This window comes from Marmota flaviventris, chromosome 16 (assembly GCF_047511675.1).
Source record: "Marmota flaviventris isolate mMarFla1 chromosome 16, mMarFla1.hap1, whole genome shotgun sequence".
Classification (NCBI taxonomy): Eukaryota; Metazoa; Chordata; class Mammalia; order Rodentia; family Sciuridae; genus Marmota; species Marmota flaviventris.
Window position 1 is genome coordinate 68,642,927 of NC_092513.1, and position 14,039 is coordinate 68,656,965.

The 14,039-nt window shown below is 50.8% G+C and overlaps 1 protein-coding gene across 2 annotated transcripts in view; it reads left to right on the top strand.

Moving 5' to 3' along the window:
* The first annotated feature begins 3,722 nt into the window (after positions 1–3,722).
* Positions 3,723–14,039, top strand: part of Ldlrad4 (low density lipoprotein receptor class A domain containing 4) — a 366,677-nt gene continuing 356,360 nt past the window's right edge. The window contains exon 1 of one of the 2 annotated variants that reach the window (XM_071602501.1): positions 3,723–3,813. The gene's annotated coding sequence lies outside the window, so the exon portion shown is untranslated. Of the gene's footprint in view, positions 3,814–4,485; positions 4,725–14,039 lie in introns of those variants that run through there. The other variant, XM_071602502.1, reaches the window with a different exon arrangement.

Here is a 14,039-nt window from a genome sequence, read left to right on the forward strand (position 1 = left end):
AATGTTTGAGGTAATAATTTGTCTTTTCTTTTTCCTTTACCCTTGTTCCTTCAAGAGAGAGCAAGTAACTATGTTTTTGGGTTTTGCCCAACGAAGAGTTTTGTAGCAAGGCAAAGAAGTTGTTCCGAACATTTCTCTTTCTGCCTTCTTTGATTTTTCTTTTTCTGGTACTGGGAACTGAACCCAGGGGTTCTCTACCCTGAGCTGCATCCCCAGTCGTTTTCATTTTTTATTTTAAGAGAGGCTCATGGTAAGTTGTTGAGGCTGATCTCAAACTTGCCATCCTCCTGCCTCAGCCTCCTGAGTAGCTGGGATCACAGGCACGTGCCAATGCTTCTGGATGATTTTAGTCCTCATCCCAAAGAAGGAGGAATGCAGTTTGTGGGTCCTGGAGCAGGAGGAGTAGCAGGATCCCGGGGAGTATATGACATTGGCAGATGGCCAATGTCACAAAAGATCCCAGGAGACAGTGTTGTCTCCACTTTACAGATGATCACTGAGGCAAAATGGTGCCAGGAACAGGATGAGACGTACCCGTGGCATTGTGGAGGCACGTCTCCTGGAGATGCTCATCCGTGGATTCTGATCCTGGGTATCTATGTAGGCTGGAGGTCTCACTTTTCCTAGAACCAGAATTACTCACGATGTAAGTTTCTCCATCTTGTTTCCTCCTCTGATTCTTATTTAAATTAAAGGGTACAAAGAGTATGATGGATCATTCTGGAAAGCTTAAGTTTCATCTAAATGTTATGTGTGTGATCCAAGTAGAGGAATTATGTCCTCTGACTCACATTTATCTTGTGGTCACTTTGGGCCCTCAGATTCATTTTTTTTTCAACAACTTCTCATGTTTGCCTTTTTAATTTTTGTTTCCTTAGATGACTGCCTAGTAACCTTCCATGGACCAAGCATGGGCGGGGCATACCTGACATGAAATAAACCAATACATTTATGGTGAAAAAAAAAAAAACTCCACTTCCTATTCCTTGAAGCCAATTTTAGCTAATTTCTAACCAGTGAAGTAATATTTTACTTCAATATTGTTTACTTGTGTATCTCAATACCAGGCTCCACTCACTCAACAAAAATCCTTGGAGCCTTTAGTGGGCTTTGGGCTCTGTTCTGTGTACTGGGGGTAGAGATTCGCTTCTAGACTGAGCAAAAGAAAGCTCTTGCTCTCCCGAGGTTCAGTCTGGGTTTGCGGGTTGAATACTACAGGTTGCTAAAGGTCAGGAGGAAGCGGACATATAATTGTGGCGAATTTCACAGACAGAAAATGTGTATCTCAAAAACTCTTCCACTGTCATTGTCTGTGCATACGTGTGTATGTGTGTGTGTGTGTGTGAGAGAGAGAGAGAGAGAGAGAGTTTAGAAGGGCATGGGAGGGAACAGCTGAAATGCAAAACAAATACAGGGGGCACAGAGTGGAAAATCCAGGGACACCTTCCTCCCTTAACTGTTCTAGAAATAGAAATAGAGGTCTGTGTTCTCAGTTAAAAACATGGAAGACAAGAAAAGGCAATTCGAGACTAAGATTCCTCTCAAATGGTAAAAGAGGTTATGATTTTAAAACTCAGTCTTCAATTTAAAGGAGTTAAATTATATACACTGAAATAGAAGAACAAGCTGTCTTGAGGATTTGGAAAAGCATTTTCTTCTTCCATGGGGGGGGGGGTTTAGAAAGAAAGGCCATTTTTCCTTCCACCCAAAAAGGGCAAGAGCACAGTACCTCCAGCCCCATAGCATGAGAGCAGCTGTCAGTGTAGTGTGCACTTGTGTACATAACATACAAAGTATATGCTTATCAGGTTCAGATAATTAAGCACTTACCAACTCACTGCTCATTTTTTAAAAGTTTGTCCTAGCAGCCAGATCCACAGTTCCCCCACTAGTCTACATGCTTCTCCATTAGTTGGGGACCACGGCATTCCCAAGGGGACCCGCACAGTGCCTGGCAAAGAGCAGAAGCTGTCAGTGGCTTCGGGCTTTGCTCCACAGAACAGGATGTCAAAACTGCTGTAGGTAGGTGGCAGTGTGGTATGCTGGTTCAACACCCAGCTTTAAATGTACCCAGTTAGCACTGTTAACCATCTCTTTGTGGTCTGGGAGCAAACTGTGAAATCGTTCATAGTCTCAACTTCTCGTCTGTAAAACAGAGAATAGCTTCCACAGTTCTTTCAAAGATTAAAATAACCAGTGAAAAGAGCCTAGTACATGTTCTTAATCATGGTAGTTTTTATTACCTTACATATGAGCACTGACCAAATGAGAGTGATTATCATGACCGCTGACTAGACTAGCTGAAGACTGAGAGGAAATTGAACAAAGCCAACATTCCACTAAATGAAAGATTACTGGTTCACTCATTTGTCATGGAACACCGAGGTAAACCTAGATCGAGGGTGGCATGCTCAGATTTGCAAAGACCCATTTCTCTTGTATTATGGAAGTATGCGCTGGTCAACTTTCTGGAGGGGGCCGGGGAAAGACTTGAAAATCCTTATCCCTTTAATGAGCTGCATCTTTGTTAAACCCAGCCTGAAAATCCAGGTAGTGTAGTACACCTGAGGGGGCTTTTGCTTTGGCATAGGGACTTCCTAATTTTGGCATAAGGGACTTCCTAATTTGTTCAAACACCAGTGTGCCAGCGCGGTCATCCATCTCCATCAAACATGGTTGGGGTGGTCAGTGTCAATGCTTGTACATCTGGAGAACAAAACGACGTGTTATCTGCACCCAAGTGGAGGTCAAGTCCTGGCCTTCAAGGAGAAAGGGTCACAGCTTCAAGAGGAAAAATCCATCTGACCTCCAGTCCGAAGCCATTTCCCTTCAAGAGGGCGGGATCCTAAGAGGGCCACCGAGTGGAGTCCAGCCCCGCGGGCTCACCGAGTATTGGCCTCATACTAGGTGTCCTGCGGTCCCTCTGCGTGTCTCCGAGCTGGTGCCCAAGTCCCGCGGCCGGTAATAGGTGCAGTGAACAGACCAGCACCCCCTCCCGAGACTGTCCCCGCTCTGCAGACCGCCAGCCGGCTCCTCGGCGCCCCTGCCCACCGCCTCTCCGCGCCGCCTGGAGTTCCCGGTCCGGCCGGCGGTGGGCGCGCGCCCCGCGAGCCGGAGCCCTGCGCCGGAGGGCGGCCGGCCACCCCGCCGAACCGGGGGTCCCGCGGCCTGGGCGCCCGCTCGCCTCCCCGCACGCAGCCGGCAGAGGTCGGTGCGGGCTGCGCTCCGCGGGGTCTGGGCGGGGACCCCTCCCCCGCCCCCGCGGCCTGGCCGCGCGCCGGGTCCCCGCCGCAGCGCGGGGAGGAGGAGGGCGCAGAGGCTGGCGGAGTTGGAGACAGACAGCCTCGGCGCGCACAGTTACGGCTGGAGGCCGGCGGCGGCGGGAGGCGGGCCTCTCCCCCGGCGACTGGAGGCGGGACACCTCCCCGGCAGTCCGGGCTCCGGCTCCCCTGCGCCCCCCGCCCCAGGCTGCACACCCGGCCCGGCGCGATCGGCTGGCCCTGCCCGCTCCGCGCGCCGCCGCGGCCGGCCGGGGATCCTCGGCGAGCCGGGGAGGAGCTGCCGCCGCCGCCGCCAGACAGACTGCGAGTCCCTGGGAAAGTGAAAGGGGGGCGGGGAGCGCGGGGGCGGCCCGGGTGGAAGGTCCCCGGCTCTTAAAGAGACCCGGCGCGCCGCGCCGCGCTCCCCGCCGGCCCGCTGCGCACCCCCGCCGCGGCGGCCCGGCGCCCCTCCCCCGCAGCCCGCAGGCCCGGGTGGCCCCGCGAGCCGCACTGCGGGCGGTCCCCCGCCTCCGCTCCCGAGGGCCGGCCGCAGGTGAGTGCCGACCCGGGGTGGCCGCTGTGGTCGCTGCGGCTGGCTGAAGTTCACCGCCGCGTTGGGGCGGGAGGAGGGCGGCCGAGGGGGGCCGGGACTCCGGACAGGACGCTCCTGGACCGAGACGTCCGCAAGCCTGCGCCGTCTGCGGGGCCGGAGGGAGCGGCCCGGCGCCGCGATCCCTCCCTGCGCGGCGCGTCCCCCCGAGACCTGCGCGAGGTCCGTGAGGCTGTGTCACGGGTGGGCACCAGGGCGTCCCAGGCGCTGGCTGGGGGGCCAGCGTGCTCGGCTGCAAGAACCTCGTCCACCCCCACCCTGTGTCCCGCTGTTGCAGGACTCGGGTCCGCCCCGCCCGGAGGCCGGGATGGGCGCGGGGGTGGCTGCCCAAAGTGTCTGCACTCTTAGGCCTCTCTGTGAACCGCTGCAGGCAGGGGGACTGGCGGTCAGCAGGAAGCGGGAAGACCGGGCAGGACCTTGCCAGGGAGTTTGCGGGAAGGAAGTGGGGCGGGGGCGGGCCGCACCCCTCCCCGGGCTCCTGCACCCCGCGCCCCAGCACCCCGCGCTCCCGGCTCCCCAGCCCCTCGGACCCGCCTCAGCGGCGTCTCCCCGGGTCCCCCCGCGCGCGTTGACGTCGTCGCGGGGCCGCCCGGAGCTCCAGGCATTGGCTGGGAAGTCGATTGTCTTGGGCGGCTGCTTTACCCTTCGGCGGGGTCTTGAGTCCCGGAGGAAGCAGGCGTGTGTGGAATTCTCTCCGACCCTCGCGGCGGAATAAACAGGAAGCGAAGAGCACCCAGCCCGGCCCACACTTGCCTTTGTTGAGGGGTCTGCCCTGCACAGCCCTGAGGAGGCTGCCCCGGACCCCCGCCCGATGCGCCGCCCCGGGTGGGGCTGGGGGCGCGCCCTGTGAGCAGGTTGGTGGGAGTCGGTGGGCTCTGTTTAGGTCAGTCGCTAAGGTGGCGGGAAGACGTTGGCTTGTTTCATAAACTTTTTTTTTTTTTTTTTTTTTTTTTTAATTGGTAAAGGAGTGGGCTTCCCGGTGAAGCAGAGATTTCGGGACTACAGGGACCCGTGGTGGGTGGGCGGCACCTGGAGAAGGCGCCTCCTTGAGCACCTGGGCTCCCGGTCGCCTGGAGAGCCACTGCCCTGGCGGTCAGGATGGCGAGAAACTCCCTGAAGCGAGTGGGGCTTCCTAGCTTCCAGCCGAGCGGAAGAATGATTGCTGAGCGGCACTGGCCACATAAACTAGCGTAATATTTTTGTTTTCCCCAAAGAATCTTTTAATTAGCTAGAATTGGATCATTTTGCTTTGCTTTGCTTTTCCTCTGTGTCTACTCCCTTCTTTTTTTTTCCTCTTCTAATTATTTTGGCATCTTCCCATCCCTGGACTCCTGAGTTAAGATTCAGTGCTGCTTTCTTGGGGTTGAACTGTGATACATATTTGTTGGTGGCCTACTATGTGCTAGGCATTGGGGGATGTGAGCCGAGATGGTGATCCCTAGAGCTACACTTCGTAAGTTATTTTAGGTAGAGGTGGATGGAGATGGTGAGTAGCATTGTCTCTTAAAAACAGGGGGCTGGGGGTGTAGCTCAGTGGTAGAATCCTAGTTCATCCCCAGCTTCACACACACACACACACACACACACACACACACACACAACATAGGGAACTATGGCTGGCATGGGGGTGGATGCCTTCCCCCAGGAAAGGGGCTGGGAAACTCCCTTTCAAAACAGCCTTATGCACTAGTTTGACTGTTTGCCTGTCCCTCCCCTGGAGCTCCAGGACTGTGTATTGAATTCCCGGAAGGTTCTGTCAAGTGTGTGGATAATCTGCCAGTGCATCAGGTCACGCCTGCAGTTAGTCTTTTTCTAGTATTTAAATCGAGCTTCCTGTCATCTGTGAATCTGCCTTTGCACTCTGCACGGTTCTCTTCTTTGTGTTCAATAAAGGATCGTAGTATCAAATTTGAGTCATTACATACACAATGGGTAGACCCGAATGTGACCCACATGCACTTATTGGATGATAATATTTGGTTTCTGTCATGCCCATAAAATGGTATTTGATGGACCTTGCAAAGCAGTGCTTTTTTAGAACATGGGGGTAAATTCCTCATGATTTTTGAAAGCTTAATTCTTTTAGGAGCTTCGCTTTGCTATTGACATCGAACATACTGTTAGGCATCAGGGCTGAAGCTGTAAATGCCAGTAAGGGGTTTGCTGTAACGGCATCATAGCTACCTTCCTCTCTTGTTTGAAAAGACTTCTCTAATTTCTCAACATTCTGCTGTTACCCTTGGAAGAGTTTGCTGTCCTTGGCCATGGTTCTAGTTCATGTAGATTTGTATTTATGTTGGAGAAGTCTCCTGCCAGCAGGTTTTTAGGGCTGTCTCTTGAATCCTCTTGGGGGCTTGGTTTGCATGACCACAATCCTGCAGTGGAACCCAGCCAGTGCCAGCTGCTTATTAAGGGATTTTGTGCCAATTTGTTGGCACGTCGTTTGAGATTCAACAGTCCTCTCCTCACCCTCCCCCACCAGAATATATACATACACAGACAAATATTTATTTCCCCCCAACTGCTGACAGTGTTCTAAGAATAGTTTTCTTGCCTGGCACAGGGAGAGCGAGGACCCGTCTGCAGAGGTGTTTACAGTTTGGGGCTGTGCTGTAGGCTGGGTTGACTTAGCAGCCTGGCAGAGCAGCCTTGTGGCTCATGGGGCACAGTTTGGTTTTTCTCTGAGCTGCTGGAGGGGTAACTGCCCAACCTGACAAGGCACGAAAGAAAAGGGAGAGTGACTTTTGCTCTTGTGAGTAGTGTCTGGCTAGCCGGCAAGTAGAGCCCCCTAAGCTCCGGATCCCTGTGCGTTTACCCTGCGAGAAGTCACCTGTGGTGGTGTATAGGAGGCATTCTCTGTGCCATCATGTAAAACCAAAGCCTCTTTGGGGCTCTGGGCAGGAGTGCAGATTGCCCAGATGTTCCCGGAAGCCCTTGGCTTGTTTCTTCTCTTCTTTCTTCTGCAGCTGGGCCTATGGAGTCTCTGTGCGGTGTCCGTCCTTCATGGCAAGAATTAATACAAAAAAAGTCATAGCTGTAAAAGAAGAGCAGACCCTTTTAAAAAAATATTTATTTATTTTTTTTAATTGTAGGTGGACACAATATCTGCATTTCATTTTTATGCGGTGCCATTATTTTTTTGATGTCAAAATGGCTCTCTACTAACATGGGCTGTGTTAGTGGCAATTGTATCTTGTATCTTGATCTATATTATGATGTCCAAGTAAAGTGAATCTTAAGTTTTAAAATAGGAATGTAAAAGTTCTGCCTACTTTGAAAATGTAGGCCACGAGACCTGCCACTTTGGGGGGAGAGAATTTTTTTTTTGTGTGTGGCCATCATTTGTTTCCTGTTAGGAAACTCAGAGCAAAAAGCAAGCACCTGTACTCTTAATTGCTATAGAAATATTGGGTTTAGATTCCTAATTAATATCATTTTTTCCCCTCTGACACAGGAAGACTTGAAAACAATGTCTGTGTTGTCGCATCTCTGTGTGATTTAAGTATGGATTGCTTTTCTTTGAATTCCCACTAAAAATGGTACTTTGGCCTTTTAAGCTGTTTTTCTGAGGACTTTTCTTTCCACCAAGCTGTTTTCCAGCTAGGTCTTGGAAATTACGAAGAACATAGCTATAATTTCTCCCTTGATTGGCAGCTGAGAGCTTTCCCGGACAAAAATAAGGCTGTACTGTGCCAAATGGTTGACTTTTCTAGAATAAAAACTCTAAAGGGTATGCAAAAAGTCCTCTGGTTAATATATTGGCATTCCCAGAACCCACTAAAACTCCGGCAGCCTGCCAGACTGCACTTAATGAGGACGCAGAGTCTGGCTCAAGTCCCCGTGAGCAGAAGGGGGTGGGCGCTGGATGTCCACACCCTTTATTAATTTTTAATGACTGTACTTTTGTTTTGCAAATTTTGGTTAGTGCTCCCCTCACCACTGACCCCTGCTACAACAGACCCCCTCCCTGTCTATTTAGATGTTCAAGGTTAAGAATCCTGCTGAGAGATCTCTTCTGTTTTCTTGGTTCTTTTGTTGTTGGTTTTCTATCCCCCCCCCCCTTTATTTTTGGAAAAGGAAGAGAGGAAGGGAACACAGAGGATGGCAACTTTTTTTTTTTTTAATGATGCTTTATTGTCTGCTGGAAAAAGAGAAGCATTTATGAAACTTTAAGTTTGGCAGACAGTTTATATGACAGTGCAAGTTGGTGCTTGCCAAGCTCCAGACAGATTGTTAATGTTACATGACAGGGATAAATAAATTACTGCTGTCTGCAACAGCTAGCACTGCAAGTGCTCTGCAGCCCTGGCTGGCGGGCGCTGCTCCTGGGGCCTGGTGGCTGTGCAGCTGCAGGCAAGGTCTCCGCCTGCTGCCTAGAACGCTGGGACTTGGTTCGGAAATGAAAAGGGTGTGTCTCCTGCTTTTATTTTTGGCTGTGCTGCAGGGCCACAGAATCCACGTAGCAACTCCCGAGTCCTTTTATTTGCTAGGCTGCTCCCAGGCCCCAGGTCTGGTCCACACCCACATTCCTCCTGCACACCAGGGAATATGGTACCTAGTCTTCTTCCCAGACCTACACTTTGTTCTGAGCTGCTCAGAGCCTGAAGTCCCACAGCCAAGTTCCAAACTGTTGACAGTTGTGTTCCTTCTGCAGGTGTACACACTGGGAACAAATTGTCTGCACCAGATAAGTGTGTGCTGCCCTGGGAGGAGGAGGCTGGGTGGCACTCCTTGGGCATAATGTACTTTCATCGTGGGCAATTTGGAGACTCAGCTGGCAGAGTGACAGGTGTAATGAACTTAATGGTCGTGCTCTAGTTGTTAGTGGACACGCTGCTCATGTTACAAAGCCACCTCATATGTGGGGCCCCTGCCAAATGACTCGCTTTTCTCTTTGCAGACAGGACTCCGGGGCTGGCCTCTTGGAGTGGCACTAAGGTCAGGAATTGGGTGTTGTGATCTACGTGTGTGTGACTTCTTTACCCGGGTCCTAAAGGGACTGGAGATTGTCTGAGTGAGACTTCAGGGGGGGAAGACCCGCGCCATCCACCCTGGCCAGTCCTTCCTCCACACTGGGTGTGGCAGGGCCTCTCTGGGTGTGCATGGACTTCCTGCCTTGGGGTTTGCAGATGGAGGCTTGTGGTTCCTGTGTGCTGGCTGGCCACTATTCTCCAGAAATGGGCTGGGCCTGCAGCTGGCAGGGGCACAACTAGGCATTGTTCCCATCGTCTGTGGCCCCAGGGCTGGCAACCTGTGCAGAGCTGGGCCGGGATTTCCATGGTTCAAGCTCATTGGTCTGTCCTAAGGAAAGAGCAGGAGAGCCCACAGAAGGAGGCCAGGCTGCTTTCTTCTGGCTCCTTGACCTCTGGCCAGACCTGCCTTAACCCAGGGCCCTTGATCAGCTCATAGCAACAGCAGTTCCCAACACAGAGGGCTGTTCACTGTGTGCCAGGCTGTGGCCTTAGTGCTGTACCTCTATTACAAATTTCATCCTCATAGCAGTTCTGTGACATAGATGGGCCTGCTGTCCCCATTGCACAGATACTAGGAAAGAAGTTGTCCAATGTCACACAGTGGCCGGTGACCACCCCCGGTAGTCTGGCTCCAGAGACTGGAGCTGCCCGAGGTTGGGCCCACGTCTGAAATTCTTCATCAGGACCACTCAGGAGCTAGTGAAGGAGGACAGTGACATTCTTCTCCCTGCCTCTGTACAGGACCTTGAAGGACTCTGGCCAGCCACACCCCAAGCTTGGCCTCCCGGCCCTGTGGTACACGTGCTCTGACCTCCTCTCTGTTCTCAATTCTGCTCTCTGCTCCCTGCTCTGTGCCTGTCTTGCCCATGGCAGTTCTGCCACACAGGCCCTTGAAAGCCTCTCTGCTCTGTGTCCTGCAGGGTCTCTGGGTGGGTCTGCCAGAGTGTACACCCATCTCCTAGGGGTGAAACCGAGGCCTGCAGCAGCAGCTGTCTGCGTGGGGCTGAGGGGAGGCTGGGAAGGCCTCTTCTCAGGTGTCCCTTCATGCAGCAGGGTCCAGGTCATCCAGAGAACAAGACTGTGACTCTATTGTTTGGAAAAAAAAATTGCATTTGATCTTGAAGATTCTCTCTTTGGCTTCATGACATAGAATCATTAGCCACACATTGACATATACTTCCTGTGACACTGTCCATGGGGACTAAAGAGAGTTCCCAGGAGACACGAATGTAACTGTGCCTGGCAGGACAGACCTTCTGTTCCTTGAGAACCTTCCATGGCAACAGGGCAGAGACAGAGCCCATCACAGTCCTGAGCCCCAGCCCCAGCAGGAGTTTCCTTGGAATTGGTGGCTGGGACATGTGCTGTCTCCTGTATAAATACCCTCCATGGCAGGACGCTTTGGAACCTTTGTGGCATTTGAGTCACACACCAGCTGGGAAGGGGGTGGGTGAGTTGTTGAGGAGATGGAGGCCACTCCTGTGACTGGCCTGGCCTGGGCTGGGTCTTCCCCGTCCATCTCCAAGCACAGTTGGCATCCAGGACTGGGGCCTGGCTTGGAGGGGCCACTCCCATTGGCACCTGCAGAAAAAATAGTTTTCTTTTCCTGATTATGTGCTTCCTGAAGATAATTAGGAAATACAAAGAGAAACAAAGAGGAGCCAGGCATGGTGGCCCTACCCACCCGTAATCCCAGCAGCTTGGGAGGCTGAGGCAGGAGGATCCTGAGCTCAAAGCCAGCCTTAGCAATGGCAAGGTACTGAGCAACTCAGTGAGACCTAAATAACATACAAAATAGGACTGGGGGACGTGGCTCAGTGGTTGAAGTGCCCCTGAGTTCGATCCCTGGTACTCCTCCCAAAAAAGGGCTGGGGATATAGCTAGGTGGTAGAGCATCCCCGACTCACTTCCCAGTAACACACACACACACACACACACACACACACACACACACACAGAAGAAAATAAAAGACTGAAATTACTACATTCTACTACCTCTAGGGATGATCAGTGTAAACATTAAATTCTTTCCAGACTTATTGATTGATTAATTACAAAATCATATGTAGAATTTTATTAATTTTGAATCATGTATAGAATCTATATACTTTTTCTTTTTAAGTATTCTATCATGAACATTTTTCATGTGATTTCAATATTGTACTCAAATACTACTTCTGATCACTGTATAATATCCTACTCTGTGGCTATATTGTGATTTTTTTTTTTTTTAAAAAGCAATTTCAGGACATTGAGACTACTGCTAGTTTTCTCTATTGTCAATAATACTACATTGAACTTTTTTTTATTATATTCTATTTGATTCCTAAAGGGAAGTTTGGTGTGAGAATTTTCCCCCACCTTTTTTAAAAAAATATTTTTTTAGCTGTAGTCAGACACAATACCTTTGTTTTACTTATTTATTTTTATGTGGTGCTGAGGATTGAACCTAGAGCCTCACATGTGCTAGGCGGGTGCTCTACTGCTGAGCCACAACCCCAGCCCTTTCCCCTACCTTTTTTAATTGGTGCATTATAGTCGTATATAATGGTGGAACTCATTGTTACGTATTTGCACATGTACATGATATACCAACATAATTTGGCCAATATGGGTGTGAGAACGTTTTAGGGCCCTCCAAAAGTATTGCCATATTGGTTTTTGGGGCCCTGGGGATGGAGGCTACTCCCCTTCCCACAGACAGTGGGACAAATGTTATGGTGAAAAGCCTTTCGAACTTGGCATTGAAATGGTATGGTGCTTTCATTTCCCTTCCCATCCTTTTATTCTAAAAATCTGGGTTTGCATCATCTTGATCCTAGGTGGGGAGAGTTGCTGTTTGCTACAGTGTCATTCAGGGCAAAGGCAGCTACGTTAATGGACCATCTCATCAGGAGGTATAGGACCTTTGTGTTATTTTACATAGGAATTAAATTCTACTTAATAGATTAAGGGCAATAAACAGTCTGATGATAAACACACACACACACACACACACACACACAGTTTTATTTTCATTCTTTGGTGCTGAGTATTGAACCCAGAACCTCTTGAGTGCTACCATGGAGCTGCACTCCCAGCCGTGTGTGTATATATATATATATATATTTGAAATTTCAGGATTTATGACTACAGATTGCTCTTGGTCTCTCCCCCACTGTCCTAACCTCCTGCCTGGGGCACACTTGGAGTCACAGTGGAGGAATGAGGGCCAGGACAGGGAGCAACTGGCTGCTGCCATATCCATGTGCTACCTGGCTCCGTCCCTTCTGAATGACCACTCTGTGAGACCGATAGGTCTGGTCTGCTTGTGGTCCCGCGCCCGAGCATGCAGATGGAAGATTGGGAGATGTGCCCATGGTTCACCCGACAGTGGACACTCCTGCTGTAGGCCTGTGCTCTGGAGGGAGGCCCTGCCCTCCCTCTGCACATGCCCTCAAGTCTTCCCCTTGTAGCCAGGCCCTTCCAGGGTTCAGGCCGCTGTCAGCACCGCCTGGCCTTCTAAGTGATTGCCCCTAAAGCTGTAGAGATGACAACCAGTTTAGTAGGTGGCGATCAGCTAATCAAAGGCAGCCTTTCACCGAGAGGTTGGAAACAACTGGAGTGGAGATTGTTTTTGTGCTGGTTGGCAGGAGCAGGATGCACCAGTGCCCCTAGGCCTGGTGGCACTTAGTGTGGTCATGTCCACAGGCACCTGCATCCTCTGGGTGGGGAGCCAAGTATGGTGTGGGGTGCTCATCTCAGGGTGGTGTGTGCTGTGTGGCACTCCCCTGTCCTGTGGGTGCGTGCTTGGGTGCTCCTCAGGCTGGCGTTGCCTGGTAGACAGTGAGCAGGGTTCATGACACGGGTGGACACCGTTCTCTGCCTGTGCACAGCCTTCATGGAGGTGCCCAGGGGAGTGAGTGCAGACATGCAGGGCAGAGGGCAGCTCAGCTGGTGGCAGTTTGCTCATGGAGATGTCATGCCCTGTCTCCCTGGCTCTGGGTGTCTGGGTTCTTGCCATCTGCCTGGCCGCTTAGTCACCGCCTCGCCCTGTTCCAGGGACACACCTTCTCTCACCTGTGCCAGGCAGTGGGGATAGTGCCAAGGCCGTGGTGTTGGAGGCTGCTGGGGACCACTATGGGGTGGTGGCCTCCAGCTGGGTCCCTCCGTGTCTTCTAAAGGAGAGCACACTTATGCTGTGGTCCTTAGCAGGGTTCTGTTTCCGAAACGAGGCAGTCGTGTGGAGGGGCGTTTCCTTCGGGAGCTGTGTGCTGTAGTGTGGAGGGTGCTGGAACGTTCACTGGGACGAGTTTGAGTGTCTGGAAAATGCACCTTGTGTGCCTCCCCCTGTTATTGGTGGGCACATGTGACACTGCCAGGCTTTCACTTGGTTTGCCCTTTGCCAGGTGTCTTGCTCCCATACAGTGTCCCTGTGCTTCCCTTTGGACATTGTACATGCAGAATCTACAGGGTGCAGGTGACATTGACAGCTGACTTGGTTGAGAGTTTGTTTTTGTTCTTCTCTGGCTATGCAGATAAATAGTGCACTTTTGTTGTTGTTGCTGGAGACTGAACCCAGGTGTGCTCTACCACTAAGCTCCATTCCCAGCCCTTTAACAATTTTTTTCTTTGTTTATTTTAATTTGTTATGTATGGCAGCAGAATGCATTACAATTCATAGTACACACGCAGAGCACAATTTTTCATGTCTCTGGTTGTACACAAGTAGAGTCACACTATTCGTGTCTTCATATATGTACTTTGGGTAATGATGTCCATCTCATTCCCTTGTCTTTCCTACCCGCCCCTCCCTTTCCATCTCTCCCCTTTTCTCTTTTGATGTATCTATACACTAAAAAAAACAAAAAAACAAAAAACCCAAATACCCAAATCAATAAATGGGCCTAGGAACTGAACGGACACTTCTCAGAAGAGGATATATAATCAATTAACAAATATATGAAAAAATGTTCATCATCTCTAGCAATTAAAGAAATGCAAATCAAAACTACTCTAAGATTTCACCTCATTCCAGTCAGAATGGCAGCTATTAAGAATACAAACAACAATAAGTGTTGGCGAGGATATGGGGGAAAAGGTACACTCATACATTGCTGGTGGGACTGCAAATTGGTGCAGCCAATATGGAAAGCAGTATGGAGATTCCTTGGAAAACTGGGAATGGAACTACCATGTGCCCTAGCTATCCCACTC